Source organism: Pseudopipra pipra, chromosome 2 (genome assembly GCF_036250125.1).
Source record: "Pseudopipra pipra isolate bDixPip1 chromosome 2, bDixPip1.hap1, whole genome shotgun sequence".
Taxonomy (NCBI): domain Eukaryota; kingdom Metazoa; phylum Chordata; class Aves; order Passeriformes; family Pipridae; genus Pseudopipra; species Pseudopipra pipra.
The window spans coordinates 98,377,993-98,395,585 of NC_087550.1; the positions used below are offsets into that span (position 1 = coordinate 98,377,993).

At 35.0% G+C, this 17,593-nt stretch overlaps 2 long non-coding RNA genes across 3 annotated transcripts in view; one reads left to right on the forward strand and one right to left on the reverse strand.

Annotated features, from left to right (window-relative positions):
• The first annotated feature begins 2,071 nt into the window (after positions 1-2,071).
• Positions 2,072-17,593, forward strand: part of LOC135410156 (uncharacterized) — a 144,062-nt gene continuing 128,540 nt past the window's right edge. The window contains exons 1-2 of one of the 2 annotated variants that reach the window (XR_010428541.1): positions 2,072-2,414; positions 5,150-5,243. This is a non-coding gene — a long non-coding RNA (uncharacterized LOC135410156). The remainder of the gene's footprint in view (positions 2,415-5,149; positions 5,244-17,593) is intronic. The other variant, XR_010428540.1, reaches the window with a different exon arrangement.
• Positions 5,627-15,433, reverse strand: LOC135410157 (uncharacterized). The gene is made up of 2 exons (XR_010428542.1): positions 15,353-15,433; positions 5,627-5,820 (listed from the first exon to the last, which is right to left on the reverse strand). It is a non-coding gene; the product is annotated as an uncharacterized LOC135410157 (long non-coding RNA).

The window sequence follows — 17,593 nt, forward strand, 5'->3', positions numbered from 1 at the left end:
TAGAATGGAAATGTTTTTTTTAATTTTAACTGAAATTCTCTCAGATAAAGGATGCTTTGAAAAGAAAACATGAAGCAGTTTTAAAGCCACATTAAAGAATCTCTTATTTGTATTTGTAATGAAGTGTTTTGAAAGAGGGGGGAAAAAAAGGACCAGTGTTCCAAAAGTGCCCAAATCAGTTATTGGTATTGATTTTAAGAATAATAAAATATCTCATTATTTTTTTCTTACTGTCACATGCCAGTCATAGTGCTGCAGGTGAATGTGCTGCTGCTGATATGCCATGAACTAACTAGTAGCCATAAAAATAACACATAGGATAAATTTTGCAAATCTAACAAATTAACAAAAAAATTATTATTACAGGTTTGTTTTTTTTTAATTTTAGCTAAGCGAAAATCATGCCAAAATGATACGTTTTCCACATTTCTGTTTCTAGGAGACTTTTTCACAGTTTAGTTTTACTACCAAATCAAAATGAAACCCTTTTTTGAAGTGCCACATTTTTTATTTTAATTAGAATGTCATGAATTTAAAAGGTCTGTCCTCAGACTTATCAAAAGCTGTTTAATAGTTTTAATATCTAGAAAAAGGGTGTATGTCTCTGATGTCTTGGTAATATGGAGTGAGATCTGAATCCACAGAGAATGTTTGCTTTTTGTACTACTCTTTAAACTTCTCTAATTTAATTGAGAGGTACGACTGATAGTACACTGATCTTGATGTTGAGCTGTTCTTTGTACACCTTTTCCCATTTGTATCAGATCCATTCGCCCTAGCTGAAAATATCCTTCCCCACCCCCCTTCCATAAAAATGTAAATAACAATTTTAATGTTTTTTACTGCAATGACGAATCACTGTGTTGTTTTGTATCATGGTCTTGACAGAAAATACCATTTTTTCTGACCTCCTTATTTATATAGCTTTCACACTTGCATAATGCTCAGCCTTGTTTAGTAATGCCTGTCTGATCATCTATATTGCCATGAAGACTTTAAAAGCAGAAAGACAACATGCTTGTCAAATCTTTTATCCCTACCAAAATTCTATGGTTGCCATGGTAACTGTGGAAAGGGGGGAAAAAAAAAAGAAAAGCAGATTGTGGTTTACTTGAAAGGTAGTATTTCATGGCCAATAGAAATAAAATTATGAAAAAAATACAGTAGTATTTGAATACAAAGAATTCTTTGAATACAAAGAATTGTACTTCATTTTTACAAATAAAAAAAATTCTTTTTTTTATGTTTATTAGAAATTATATCAAATCTTCTTTTTCACTTCATTCCTCCTACCTAAGGTATTCCTGAAAAATAACAAAACTCAATTCAACCTGTGTGTTTTAACAGCAGGAAACTCTTTTATGAACATCATGGTTTTTGAGAGCTCTTTAATAATGTTTTCCCACCTTCCTTATTAACCTCATCATCACAGAGGTGATACTGTTCACCCTATTAAAATAAAACTTCATGACTTTGAGTAAGCAAGGTCGCTTCCTTGTGACAAATGATATTGTGTTAAAGTGGTGGATACCAATTTAGGAGACTTAAACCATTCTAAAAACCTATGGATTTTACTAGAGATTTTTTTCTCGGAGTTGAATTAATTACCCCAAATTTTCTAATTCACCTAGTTATTTTAAAATAAACCTTGTCAACGTGAAAGTGAGTGGCAGGATCAGATTACAAAAGAAAAAGTTTACTTCCCTTTTTGCATCTAAGGAAACATTTTATTTTGAAGTATTCAAAATGTAGCAGTATATTTATTTCACATTCAGACATACAATTTCTTGCCTAAGTCTTCCCATCTCCAAAACTTCTTGGAAATGGACAGATGAAAAAATCTGTGCAATTGCTAATTAATGGTACCATTTTTTCACTGTTGAAAAAAGGCTTCAAAAGTCACACTCAGAGTATTTGTAATATACTTTCATTTTGACGTAAAAGAAACCGTAGGGAAACTGAACTAAATACTTAGAAACTTGAGCTATAATGGTCTCTATGGTCTTTAGTTGCCATGAGAAACATCTACTAGTGTAGCACAAAACTGTTTGTGAGGCTAGAGTTTTGCATGAGTCACATTTCTACTTTAACAAATATTGGAAAGGTGTTTCCATGCCAATTTGCTGCACCAAACCAGAGATATTTAATTAGCTCTTCTTTGCATGTTGCTCCCTGCTGAACTCAGGAGGATTCAGTCCTAATATGACAAAGATATACACTGCTGTGACTGAATCTAATAAGGGAAGCAGTCGTTTGGAATACAGTATTTCTGCCTTCTTGTGATATATTTGTATAAAGATTTGAGTGAAGTATTCACCTCTTTCAAAACTGGGGTATATATATTTCCAATCGAAGACAAGAGCTTCGTCTTCATGCTTTTTGTGCACCACCTGAGAGAGAAATCCTGTGGAAATGTAAGTGAGATTTGATCACATAACTAAATACTTTAAAATGATGTACATGAGAAATGGGTATAATTAGTTGTCAGGATAATTTCAATTTTTGCATTGTAATTCCTGTTTTGGAATGCTTGAACTTATGATTTTAATACCATTGGGTTTAGATGGAGCTTTATGGCATACAATATATTAATATCTAAAATTCCTTTGCTCAGTCATTGTCCTTTATCTTCAATAAATACTTTAAAATAGAAGTTATAAGACATGGATGTAATATGAAGTACTTGGCAACATAAGAGTCACATTGTAAAAGAGCCTTCTGCAGAAAACCTTGAATGTAATGATCCCCATCTGATCCAGTTTAAATGAAACAGTAGGACAAACAAAAGCATGTCTGTAAGTAAGGATTTTGATTTTGAAAGGTCAAACTTTAAGTAATTGTGAGAACCAATTAGAGACAATGACTGGATTGAGAGTTTAAGGACTTTAATATAGAAAAGCCATGCACATTAATTCAAAAGAGCAAACTGTATCTGGAATTTGCAGGCTAAGCAAAGAAGAAAAGATTGGACACAACATTCGAACACTCTTAAAGTAAAACTACCTTCTGAATTGTAGTGGATATAAAAAGAGGAATTTGTAAAAAGAAAAAAGAAGAACTATTTTTATTTGGTGATAGAAAAAGCAGCAGTAAAGATAAAGCCTTACAAAAGATATATAATACATTAAATAGTATATTTACCCATAAGTATAAAAATAAAAGGCAAAGTAAATCCCATGACAGAAAGCAGAGGTAGTAATGAAATGCAAGATTTTATTAGTGTAGCTCTAGAATAACATGCCTGTTATGCTTCAATTTTCAGTACCCCTAATGATTCAGAACACCAGCTGCTGGGTCCCAGTTTTCCTGTGGACCAGCCATGTGGCCATGAGTTACATGCTGCAGGGCCTCCTCTTGCCACATAATCTGGCATATGTAAAACATAATAGAGTTAAGAATCTCTGTGCAGAACACTCATTGAAAAATCACATAGTAATCTGCAAATCTGTTTAAAATTTCTATATCATTGAAGAATCTGCAGAAATGAAAGAAGAATTTCAATTTCAACTGGTTTTTTTGCTGGAATCTTTACATCCATTGATATATATCTTTGAATCAGTATTGATTTTACTGGTTTACACATACCATATTATTTATCAAAGAGAAGTGGATTTTAAGAAAAGGATGGATATTTTAGAATTCCACCTTACTGTACTTTAGAAAAAGCTTGCAAATTAAGTTAGTTGGATTTTAACCAGATAACTAAAAATAGGTCTGTTCAAGAAAGACTAAAATTCTACATATTTATTCTTAAATTATTATTTTGATGGAGAACAATATTCTGCTGTAAATTTATTTTTCTGTACATAGCAGAACCAGTTTCCTCCTCTGTGGAGGACTTCTGCATGGAGTTTACCAAGTGAATATAGTTTGACTTAACTCACTGAGAATACATAAAACACTCACATATGTTGTATTATAAGAAAAATTAGGGTCTGAATTCATTGTGTAATGCATTTAAAGACCACAACACAGAGACACCATCTGCACTTCACTAAGGGCTTGTTCCAGCTAGAGGCCAGATTTTTCCCTAGAACTACTAACAGGAGGGAGCTTGGTTCAGTTTTCCTTGGTTCTCTTAGTTTTGCTGAAAAAGGTGAATTAATATTTACATATAGACAGCTACTTTTCTTACTAATGTTATTGGATACAATCTCGTAGTCTGAACAAAATATTGCTGCTAATGGATGTATTGTTTCACACATATCAATTCAAAAAAAATATCCTGTGCATTGTAGTCGCTTCTTGTCATTGCCAGCATTAGCCCTGATCTAAGGTTACCCCTGAGGGTTGCTGTGCTGGATCGTTTAAAACTAGCTGTACCATCTCTAAATTTTTAAGAACTTTAGCAGTAACATTTTACAGATTATTCAGAAACATTCAATAATATTTCAGATTTGTATTTCTTCACACCTTACAGGCTCTTTTCACCTTGATCAAGGTGCATAAACATTAGTCAAACAGAATTACCAGAGGACTGACAAATTATGCTCTTTGAAGTCTCTGTGTATTGAGAAGCAGGGTATATTATCACAAGTGAGATTTATTTCCAATATAAGATAATTAATATAAGAGCTGACTGTATGCACACATAGCTTTGGAGAATATCATGGGAGATGGAAAAGAAGCTAGGGCTTTAATGTGTATCAGGAAGTACTTCTGTGTGTCCTAGAGATTCTTTGTTACATGTTTTTTCTACCCTGTGGAAGAGTTATTTTCTCTACTCTCTTATTTCTTTTCTCTTTTCAGCGCTGAGCTCCATTTCAAGAACTAAATATGCATTTCAGACATTAACTTCTAGAGCTCCAATGAACCTAGAAGAAAATGGGTTTTTCTGTTCACACTGAGGGGTTGTTGTTACTCTGCCAAAATTAGACTGGGATTTTACCTCAAGTATTTATGACAAAACTCTGGACATCAGGGCCTATTGAATTTCCTGAAAAGTTTGAAGCTAAAAAACTTTCTTAGAGCTTATTTGTCTTGGGTATCTTCTCTTCGGTGGGACTGGTGCCACTTGCCACATAGCTGAAGATAAACTATGATTTTCCCCTTAAAAATATGCTTAGCAGTTCTTCTTGATCAAAAAATACTTAAAGCACTAGGCATTTATCAACTCCTGTATTCCATACTTCTGTTTTCCTTTTGCTAGGCATTCTGAAGAAAACAGTTGGATCCTGAAGAAAACAGTTGGATTCATTCTTGGATCAAACTAATGCAAATTAGGAAATGCTTTTATGTGTCATGTAAGTATGAATACATACATAGTACTTGAATATAAGTGTGTGTGTGTATGCGTTTTAGCCCTGGAAGATAATTTATTCATTTCCAAATCAGAAATAATGAATGTTTTACCATATGGATGCTTGTAAGATTATGCTCATTCTGAAGATATGTTTTTGCAAATTTGCCATCCTTGTAGCACCAGACAATTTTCTATTATGTAATCCTCAAATATTTTGCAGCATTCTAATTAGAAAGACTTCTCACTCCTTCTCACACACAGCAATTTTCTTTTTTTTTCTCATTTAATAATCTAGCTAAGGAAATCAGTGTCTGTTTGGAGGGATAAAGTCAAGAGCAGCAATAGTGGCAGACTTTTGATGATGACTGACTTAGGAACACATACTTTGTTAAAAATTCATTTTTATTATTTAAAAAAAGGAAAAAACCAGTGGAACAGTTAGAGACTTCACAAACTTAGATTCAGGCTTCTCTTCTGTTGAATTTTGTGGTATAACCTTGGGCAATTCTCATAACTATCCTGTGCTTCATTTCCACATCTTCAAAAAGAAGTCAAGAGTTTTTCCTATTCCACAGAAGCTGTGTGAAAAAAAGGTATGTGAAAGACAATGAAGTGATGATATACAATGTGAAAATCTACCCAAGGAAGAGTGATATTCATTTACTTATCTTTTTATTACATATGTCCATTTTTCAACTATTCATTTTTCACTTCTAGTTTCCTTCACAGTCTTAAAGAAGTACTTCCAGGGCAAAAATCATCTTATTCTAAAGGCAACACTGAAAATAAGTCAGCTGAACAAAGTGCCTGTTCCTCTCCTCTGACTCCAAAAGAAGTCTCAGGTGTAAATGTGCAAATGTCTGTAACTGCAGGTATTTGGTAGATTACTCAGTGAAAGAACTCCAAGTTTCTTATAATAATCATCCAGATGAAGTGTGGGCAGTTAGGCAAAGATATACCATCTTCTGAGAGCCATTTAAGTGCCCAGTGCTAAAGCTCTACAAAAGTCATATCCTGTAGACATACAGACACTTAAATGTGTTTCAGTGTCTTGTTCTGCTTACGATGGTAAGGGAGGCAATGTGGCTTTCCATGCACACACTCTTGAAAATTCAAACCCATCTGTAGTGTTCAGAAAATCTATTTAAGATGTTATTTTTTTGATCAGAAAAAAAAAGGATGACATTTTCAGCCAGGATCTCTACTCCGTTTGTGCATACCTCCTTACTTTCAGAAAAACAGGCATCTCTGCAAATGTCCTTTTGAGGAGTACTTTTTTCTATAAATACCCATTGAAGTCATGAGTGTACTTGTAGGCTAAATCACTGTCTATCACCGAATGGGAGAAAAGCAGTCTGAAAGAGACCTCAGGAGGTCATCTACCCTATACTTTTGCCAGCAGGCAAAATCAACTGTACCTGTCAACTCTGATAGATGTTTACCTAACCTGTCCTTAGAGATTTCCTATGACTGAAAATCTAAAAGCTCTTCAGGCAATCTGTTTCAGTGTATCATGATCCATGTCATTAGAAAGTTTTACTTAATATCTATCTTAAATCTTCCTAGCTGTAATTCAAACCCGTTAATTCAGGTTCCATCCTCTCTAGGCATGGAGAACTGATTGTTTGGTTCTTTATTCCAGATCATAACAATGCAATCCTCTTTTATCTGTTTTTTTCTGAAGCATTCATAGTAGCACGCTTTTTCAGTTCCTCCTTCCTGAGGGTTTTTGGTTTGGGTTTTGTTTTTTTTTTTTTGTTTTTTGGGGGGTTTTTTTGAAGGTGCATTTGTACATGTTTAAATAGGAGATGTAAAGGCATCCTTCCAGTGTTAGTGTATATTGGGTGTACATCACACGGTTTTGGTAGCGTGAAGGGCACTACAGGGGTTGGCTCTGTGAGAAGAGACCAGGGGCTGCCCCGTCAGACACAGCTGTTTCCAGCTGACTCTCTAAAAGACTAACCAGAGGACAGCACTGAACCCATTAGCCAAGTTGGTGGTGCCTCTGGGAAAGTATATTTAATGAAGAGCAAAACTCTGCACAACAGTGTGGGGGGGTGGCAAAAAAGCACAAGGGATAATTCTGCAAACAGTAAGGTCAGAGAAAAAGTCAGAGAAGGAGGGGAAACAGGTACTTCAGATACCAGAGGGGATTCCCCTGCTGCCTGTGTAAGGATGGTGGAGCATATATTGACACTGCAGCCCATGGAGGACCCCATGTTGGAGCAGATTTATGCTGTAGGACGGCAGCCCATGGAGAGGCTCTGTTCTGGAACAAGGGAAAAGTGTGAAGAGGATGAAGCAGCAGAAAGAAACTGTTATGGAGTGATCATATTCCCCATCTTCCATGCACGGCTTAATGAGGGAGGAGGTCAAAGGGTTGGGAATGAAGGACCAAAGTTGAGTCTGGGGAAAAAAACATTTTTGAGAGGAATTTGTATCTTGGCTTTGTATCTCACCATTCAGTTAAACTTTTAATTGTCATGGAATTAAATTAAATTTCCCCAAGTTGAATATGTGTTGCTTGTGATACTCATTGGTAAGTGATCTCCAGAACTCTCTCTTTATCTCCACCCATGAGTGTTTTTTAGCTTATTTACTCCCCTATTCCTATTAAAGAGTGGGAGTGAGAGAGCAGTTGGATGCGTCTAACACCTACCCAAGGTCAATCCCTAGTAGAGGATAGTCTCTTATATTAAACATTTTTCCTGCTTTTTAAATACATTTTCTATGTTTAATGTAAAGAATTAAAATAAAGTCAGTTAACAGGTCCTTCCCTGTCATATCTTTCTACTTAAAACCTGTATTTCAAAAAAATACAAAATAGTATTCATCAACTAGACTTTCCTATGCAGAACTCAAAGGGGCAAATCAACCATCTAAAACTCTAAAACTTCAGATTTTCAACGATTTCACCTGCAAGAAGCTAATCAAAAATGCTACTTATTTTACTTGAGTAAAATCAGTCATTACAGAAAACTAGATTAAAAATCCAGCCCACTCTCCTTATGGTTTCATTTCTGATTAATTATCTTAATTCAGAAGTGCCAATTAACCATGATGTCATTTCACCCATCCATTTAGGAAGAAAATGCAAATGTTCAAAGCAGCGGATGTTTTATATTTTTACTTTATTGCTTTAATTATTTTAGGAAGAAATTACAAAATATTAAAGTCAGAAAGAAAATTGTTTATAATGATGATGGTATTATTTAAAAAAAAAAAACAACCAGTCAGCCTTCATTCACATCTTTCAATATAACTTCAGAGTCTAAAATTATGCTTAAAAGAGGAAGTTTGTTTTAAGCATTTTATCTCTGAAGTATAATGAGATTCCATAAAACAAATAGAGAATTGGACTACAAATAGGGAACTTGCAGCATAATTCATCTTTCATAATTAGCATGGTTGGATTTTGTGGATTAATATGTCCATTCATTAGTTCCTGGCTCTAGTTACTTCACTGTGATAGTATTGAGAAAGGTGACAGATTTACAGTGGAAAAACAAATTGTAATACAGTTTCTTTCTTGTAAGCTATTTATGACAAGATGGTTAATATGAAGAGTGAGGAAGTGCGGTTTTTAAGGGTTTATTGATTTAAGTAAAATTATAGCAGAGAGGGCAGTAGAATAAACCATTTTCTTGAGAAACAGTTGATGAACAAGGTCTGTGGCATGATTTCTGTCTCAATCTCATCATCAGAGTATTGAAATGTGTTCCAAAAACTCTCAGAAGGGCCAGGCTCCTCTGTGAGTTTTCTGGTGATGATACAGTCACCACTTCATAGAACCATGGAATGGTTTGTTTGGCAGGGAACTTTAAAGAAAGGTCATCTAGTCCAACTCCCTGGCAGGGCAGGGACACCTTCCACTAAAACAGGTTGCTCAAAGCTGCACTGATTCTGGCCTTGGAGGCTTCCAATGATGTGGCACCCACAACTTCTCTGGGAAGAGAGATCATAAGAGAAATGCTGCTGTTCCCCAATCATCTTTGTAGCTTTCTGCTGGACCTGCTCCAGGAGCTCCATGTCGTTCTTGTACTGAGGAGCCCAGAATTGGACACAGCACTCCAGATGTGGCCTCACTAGGGCTGAGCAGAGGGGCAGGATCACCTCCATTGACCTGCTGGTAATGCTCTCCCTAACACAGCCCAGGATACCATTGGCCTTCTTGGCCACAAGGGCACACTGCTGGCTCATGGACAGCTTGTTGACCCCCAGGTCCTTCTCCACAGAGCTGCCTTCCAGCAGGTCAGCCCCAGCCTGTACTGGTGCAGGGGGTTATTCATCCCCAGGTGCAGGACCTTGCATTTGTCTTTGCTGAATTTCTGACAGTTCTTCTCTGCATTGGCTGAACCTGCTAAAGCCTGGTTTTTTCCCATTAAACTGCAGATGCAGTCTGAAAGGTTCTGCATACTGAAATGGAGGTTTAGGTTTGCAAATGAGTGAATATAAGGTTTTTGTGCTGGTTTCAAGCCCTTTTTTGGTTTGCTGCAATACCATGTAACTTTTGCCTGAAGGAAGAAGAGTATTCAAGAACAAGATATTAAAGTGTGCTGAATGTTAAATTATATAACAAATAATAGTGAAATTCTTAATGAAAGCTTTATGGAGGGATTTTTGGTTTTATCACAGAACAAAAAGCTTTGCTTTTTCTGAATCATTCCAAGCAATCAAGCTGTTCTCTGGGAGAATTCATTCTGCAACAAATTATGCCTTCATCCTATATTACTTTAAAAAGCTGTGTTTTACCTCAAGAATATGTGTCATGGTTCTCTGCTATGTTCTGATCTAACAGCACTTTCACAGGCTCCACTGAGACTCCACTAACTTCACTCTATTTCAAGCCCGTAAAGAAGATTTAGACCAGATCCTATAAATTCAAGTGTTGTACAAATATAATGGTTGTCTGATGGATACTATTCCAATTCTCTCAGTGCAGTGTAACTTAGCAATATGATCTCAGCCAATGGTAGTGTTTTTATGCAGTTAGAATCCCAGCTGGGAGTTAGTAACCTCATGCTCTGTTGCCAGCTATGCTTCAGATTTACTGTGCAACCGTAATTAGATCTGATGTTCTGTCTGTGCCTTGGATTGGTGTTTGCACAGGGGTGATAATGATTCTTTTTCCCTGGACAGCGCTTCTGAGAAATATGTGTAAAAACTATTAATCCATTGATTACTTACCTTACTTATTACCTAAATTGTCAAGGATAGCATTGCTGATGCAGCCATTGATTATGATTCCATGACTTTGTAATGGGCTTCCTTAGTATTTAGGAATGCCCATGGATTTTGCTTTCAGAAGGACTCAATATCTTTTAATGGAAATAATATTATATGTTATGACTATCATGGCTGCATCATGAGATTCAAACCAATGTTGGAATTAAAGTTTTGCTTTTTGTACTCCAGGTTTTCTCATCTAATTATTCATACCCATCAGTACTTTCTGCATGTCAAGTGATATTTCTTGTCAAATAGAAAAGATTTTGTTTTAATAGCCAAAATCTCACTTTCTAACTTTAAATACTTCAATATAAAATAACAATATAAGAATTGGTTAATGTGCTTTTGTTCTGTGGATTTTGTCACGGGTACAGTGTCAATTGGTCTCTTCACGTTTCTTTCAGACCACTCTACCACATGGTACTTCCAACTCTTTTATGCTATATTTTATATTCCTTTCCAGCCAGGTTAATAGATCTACTCACAATAATCTTTTAAACCTACATGCAGTGTCTATATTCTGAACTTAGGTTATTTCTCTTGTCAGTCTTTCCTCAAACATACATTGTGCAAAGAAGCTGCATATCAGAGTTAAATACTCAAGCACTTTCTGATCCACCTTTTGCATACATTTGTGATGTTTTTCACTTCCTTCTTCTACCGTTAGTATCCCTTCTGTTTTTCCTATTGTGTACATAATTGTCTGTTCTGTTATGGAAATACACATTAAAAGTCAGCATTTGCAGTGGCATTTAATATTTTGTAAAGTTTCCCTACTCTGCAAATACAGAAAAACAATATCTCTTCTGTGACAATGATTTGAAGTAAAGTCAGACTTTAGAATGGTGATCACTGGCGTTTTTATTTTATGGTTCAGACAACTGCAGTTCCTACAGTAGCACACCAGGGCCCAAAATTAACTTATGAATATGGAGAGATGCTACCCACTATGGTTTTTTCTTCATTACTTTTGATATTTAGGAGCTATGAGGTGCACTTGATCATTTTATTAAATGAGATGTTTCACATTTTTGGGTACCTTTTGTTCTTTATTCTATTAAGAAAGTATATTCAGATTCTCTGAGTTAGTAAATGAAGTTTCTTCCTTTATGTACAGAGAAGGAGCACTTCTAATGCACACACTGTGCAACAAATCCTCCCCTCCTGCAGTTAGTGAGCTTTGGGAAAATGACAGAATGAGAGCTGAGGTGCCCAGAGGCAGACTTTTGGACACTTTGCGCATACGACGTGAGTAACAACAAAGCTCAATCTCTCTTTTGAGGCCAGGGATGCAGCTGGCCTTGGACATTCATGGAGCCTGTTAGAAGGCCTGAAAAGTGTCTTATATGGTGAATTTATCTGGGCATTTGGGACTACTATTGTTGTGTACAAGAAAAGGAGAAACAACACAAGGGAGATAGATTACTTAGTTAATGTCCCCTATAAAGATTGTTTTCTCTTGCAGAGCCTCAAAGTTAAATGCTTCCAGCTATGGCATTTAGTCCTCAACTCGTAATTCAGTCAGAGACAGAAGACCATAAACACCAAAGAACATATTTTTTAAAAGATTTTTTTAATAGATAAGTTAGGTAAAGTACAATTGTCATGCCCTTCATAGGACAAATGGGGCAAATTCTGCCATGCCATTGTCAGAAATGAAGCACTGTTCCTACATCACTGCACACAATTCTTTATGGTTCTAGTGAAGGAAGAAGGGATTCAGCAAGAGCTGGAAGTTTTGTATTTAGTGGATCAGAGGCAGCCTGGACAAGGAAACTTTCTACTATTTGTACTAGTGGAGTGAGCCTATGTTATTTGAGAAAAAGTTTGGTTGTCCTACTTTGGTTACTTGTTCTGAGTGATGAAAATATAATATAATCCTAAGTGCTGATGAAGATTTATCTAAAGGTCCAGCTGAATTCTTAAAAAAAATACTGAATCTATTTGTTATCGAATTATCTGTACAAAGGGTCTGGGACTGTATCTCATATAGTTACTACTAAAATCTGGCATCAAAACTAAATTAAGCAATGTTCAGTATTATGTCTATAGCTATTAAAAAAGAAAAGGCACAGTAATAATGGAGGATAGAATAATCCATCATATGTTCTTCAATATGAAATTCATATATTCTCCTTTGCTGTAAAGTAGCTTATGTGTTACTGTATTGTCTTCTGCATTTCATTAAGGTACTTTTACAGCAGTCTCTGAAATCCAACTAGGGCTGGTCCTGACAGGGAGTCTGACGTTTTGATGGATATTTTTTTGTCTGTAAAGCAAAATAATGGTTAACCTTATTCCCAGTGTCCATGGTGCAAAGCCTAGCAGTGCTTAGCAAGACTGGACTGAATCCTCAGCTGGTGCAAACCATCATGGGTTCAGCAAGACACTATGTATCAGCTGAAATCTAGCCTCAGAAAAGGCAAGGATGAAATTCATATTGCTGCCAATGTAACCAGGATTTTACACTTCACATTCAGTTAATATGGAGTCAAGATTGTAATACTATTATAAAATAAATTTTGAATTCTATTATGTGACTTAGAGCATACTAGGTGCTTTCACTTGGAAGTCTCCTCTAGCTCCACTGTATAATATCAGGGCTTTTGCACAGAGGACTTTGCATTCTGCCAGGCAGCATATTCTGTGTATGGCTTAGGCTCAAACCTATTAAAAAAGTCCTTCTCTTCTCATAACAGTTCATAGTGAGGAGGCATGAATTTACAGTGCCTGGCTACAATCACACAGAACACATCTTCTGCTGTCTGGTACCTCATCTCTCTCATTGCTTGGCTATGATTCATGGATTGAAAAATCAGAAAAAAACCCGTGGTGCTGTACTTCCTGCTACATTAGCAAAGTTCTAATGTCCTGGCAGGGGAACAGGAAGTGAGGCAAACTCCCTTTTCTCTCCTCTTCTCCCCTTGACACCTGTAACATCCATTCTGTGTTTTAGGTCTTCTCATGTAATGAAGGTAAAGGTAATGTCTTCTCCAGTGTTTGGGGTTTTTTTCGTGTATGTGTATGTTTTTGATTTTGTTTTTGTTTTATTTTATTTATTTTTGTTTTATTTCAATTACACTTACCTTTTTATCTACTGTTAAGCCCCTTCTCCAAACTATATTAAGAATTTATATGTAAATAACATAAAAAACATGAAAAATAACATAGTGTTGAAGTGCTTTGACATTTACTACTTTCTTCTATATTCCCATTTATCTGATTTTACTTTCCATAACAAACATTTGCTTTTCCCTCCAAATGTCATTCTGCCAAACATCTTGAGTCATGACCTTTATGAGTTAGACAAGCTGAGCAACCAGAAATACATACCCAATTACAGTAACTTCTAGAAATAAGTACTTGCAATGCATGATGTAGCTGTAGACCACTTAGAATGAAGTTTTAAGATTTCTGTATGTTAACACAGATCATATCAGATCATATTTGACCTGGATTAAGACAGCGGTTTTCACTTTTGTGATATCCACTGCTTAGATTAACTACACTCTCAAAAGATATAATTGCTAAAGAGGTGGTCCTTTTCTGATCTTTTCAGGAAGTTTCAGTCCACAAATGCATCTCATACCTGACAAGGAATTTGCCTTATCTTTAGAAAAGAAGCAAACATATTTGAGACAACCATTACAATAGCCAACTAACCCACATCTAGGTGGGTATGAATAGTAAAATCTGTTTTACTCTAAGTACAAGTGTAGGTGTTCAAAATAGATCTATAGGTTCTTCAATGATATCTCTAGTGAGGAATTAATTTTCTTTCATAGAGCTCCAATTTGTAAAACATAGAGCTCAACAAAATTATATTCATTGCAGCCCACATATGTGCAGCTGATGCATTAGTCTGCTTAGAAGTAAGGATGCTATAAAATGCTGAACAGTTTTGCATGAATAGCTTAAAGTAGTAATGCATAGACTGAAATTTATCATCATAAATATGTTTGAAAATATGTAAGTTACACGGAAAATAAATTTAGCTTAATTCATATTTCTTCTCTGATTTTAATAGTTCCAGAGATCCAGGTCAGTTCCATGACAACTATAACCAGAGCTTTTCAACTAAACACAAACCCTGGAAAATTTTGCAAGGAGTTTTTGGAGAAAAAATGAAACAAACTAATAGAAAAACTAATTTTATAAAAGTATTTCCATTTTCTTCAGTACATTTTGGATGATTTGCAACAGAACAGTTACTATTTTTTTCAATCATTAAAGAATGTTTTTTATCTTTATTGATTTTTCTTGTTTTTCTTTGTTGCCACTGGATTTAATTTAAAATATTCTGTGGGATTTGACATTTTTCTTATTGAAAAGTGGATGAAGGTAATTTACTCTTCATAGGAGTTCTAATAGTGAGAAATGTAGAGATGACAGAGATGAGTAAAATTACATAGATATCAATGAATTTACAGCAATAAAAAAGAAGATTGATGGCATAAATGTTCCAAGTTTAGATTTATTTGTTGTGACTGAGACATAAAACATGAATTTTAGCAAAGACCAAAAGAAAAACCAAGATTTGTTTAAAAGCCTGGAATGACAAATAAAAATAGAAAAAACATTACACGTTGTGTTTTTCTAGCTCTGCATGGGTCCAATAAAATCTATTTCTCCTCTGTACAAATTTTGATTCAAGTGAGATTAATGATATCCTTCTGTGAGAAAAAACAGAAACAACAAATTTTTAAAGCAAAACATATTTTTTTAAAAAAAAATTTTAAAAATCTGCATCAAAAATAATGAAGGAAAACAATGTCTTACAATAAAATATAAAATCAAATCATAGCTAACTACAATTATGAATTTAAAAATAATGTTCACAGGATTATTTCACAACACAACAAACAAATTACATGGAAGTACCTGGTATCCATGAAACTGCTTAGGAAGTTCAGGATGTTTATGAGGTCCATCCTTAGCAGTAAGTTTGTAAGATTTGCCTCTGAGATACTGCCTTTAGAAAGTGACAGTTCCACTTTGACAATAATTTCTGGCCATCAACAGCTTCAGCTTTCGTATGCTTGAACCCTGCTCGGAATATGTCAGACCTTCAATATTACTCTAAACAGGAATTTTATGGTTTAAGGTATACTGCAGGTCTTTGTGCTCAAAAAGGGCAAAACCCATCTGATGATCATCACATCACAGCTAAGATCCAACTGCTGTCCCAATATGTAATTTAACCCATATGTACAGAGGAGCTGCACCTGCAGCACATAACCAATAGATATGACTTAGAATCACATATGCTTGAAATAAATGTCAGAAAAAAGCAAAAGCACACCTTCACAATTTAATGGTAACACACAAAACATTTAGATGCAGTAGGTGCATTAAGCAATCTATCAGTAATCCATCCTTCCCCCTGCCCCCCCCAGAACTAGGTTAGTCTGAAAGGTCAGGACCACTCCTTCACGGATTTGTAGGTATATGCTGGTCTCTCCTAACATCTCAGTAGATCATGGTGTTTTTAACATCATTGTCCATTTAAAAGCAAAATTGCATTTTAAACACATGCACGTAAAACTGTTGCATTCTCTCCTTTTTACCTTTAAGGTAACAAGATGTGGTACTTTGAAGTCATGTATTTCTGCAGAAATATATGGGTAAATATGTCTATTATATGATATACCATATATACAATATATCACATAGGCTTTATCAGAGGCTATGTCATAAGCCTCAGACTAATCTTCATCTGCACTGTTCAAATTTAGATGCCCTTACCACCTTCAGAAATATGTAATAAAAGTGATGCTTGAGCCCAAAACTTCATTTGCTATAGTAGCTTTTATTTAGATCATGTTATATGTTTCATATTGGAATTTTCCTAGAAGTATTTTTTTGCAAGATTTAAAACATGAGGCAAAACTGAATTATTATTTTTATTATTGTTGTTATTGTATTACCTCAAGGTTGCAAGTGATACAGTTAATAAGGAAAATTTAATTAATATTTTATAATGTTTTTGTGTTCTAAAACCCTAATTTCAAAGTGTTTCTATCTGTTAATTGTAGGCAGAATGAAAATAATTTGCATATAACAGACCCATTTTTTCACTAACAACATTTTAGCTATTTTTTCTTACTTTGTGTTATTTTCTTTTGTTTAGTAATTGTTAATATCTGGATTGAGTGAAATGTAGGTAGAAAATTATTCTTGCTCCAACACATCTCAGATCCTGCGTGGCATTATCTAGTTTGGCAAAAATAGTGATTTCTAATTTCAACTGAACAAAACTGATAGCTGAAAAAAGATTAGGTAAAGATTAGATAAGAACTAAAATTTCAAAGCAAACTGACTAAAGGAGTCTCAGGATTGATTCAGTAACGCAGCAACCAGTTCTCTCTCCACAACCTCTGCTCCTAAAGACCTCCTCACAGTTAAAAGGAAAAACAATCTCTGAAGACATATAAGTTTTTGAGAAGGTTCTGTTGTTTATAAAAACTAGATTAGAAACATTAGAATGATAATGCAAATGACAACACAAAATTATGAGACTCCGAATCTGCTTAATTGTTCAACATCATGAAGGAAATGCTAATTGAGGTCGCTGTCTCTGGAAAAACAGACTTTCCAGAGAATTACAAAATGAAGTAATCCACACCGTCCTTCATGAACATCTATGTGGAAGAATTTACTCTGAAGTGAACTTGAAGGATAGATTTTATCCATTGAATGGATGCTGCCACACTGATTTCAAGACTGGGGAATTCACTTATTATCAGAGGGGTTAGATGTACAGACATATTTAGAATAATGAATGCTGTCAGCTTGTTGATAAGCATGAACCTTCCAAGGACCTTGGGATTTCAAGATGTGGAACAAAATCTCTCATTGACATTAGTGGAAAAAAATGAGCCTGTGTGTTGGTATATTGAGAGACTTTTAGTCTTTCTTAAACTTCCAGGAGTTAACAAGCCTTCAATGGAATCCAAGAGCTGTCGAAACTAAACTAAGACAATGTTCCTATACTCCTTTATATAACACCTTGCAAGTATCCCTAATTATAGAAGACGTTATTCAAAGAATAATAGGAGATATGAACCTAATGCTGAAATATCTTCATATCTATTATCTCCTAACTTGATTTAACTGTCCATC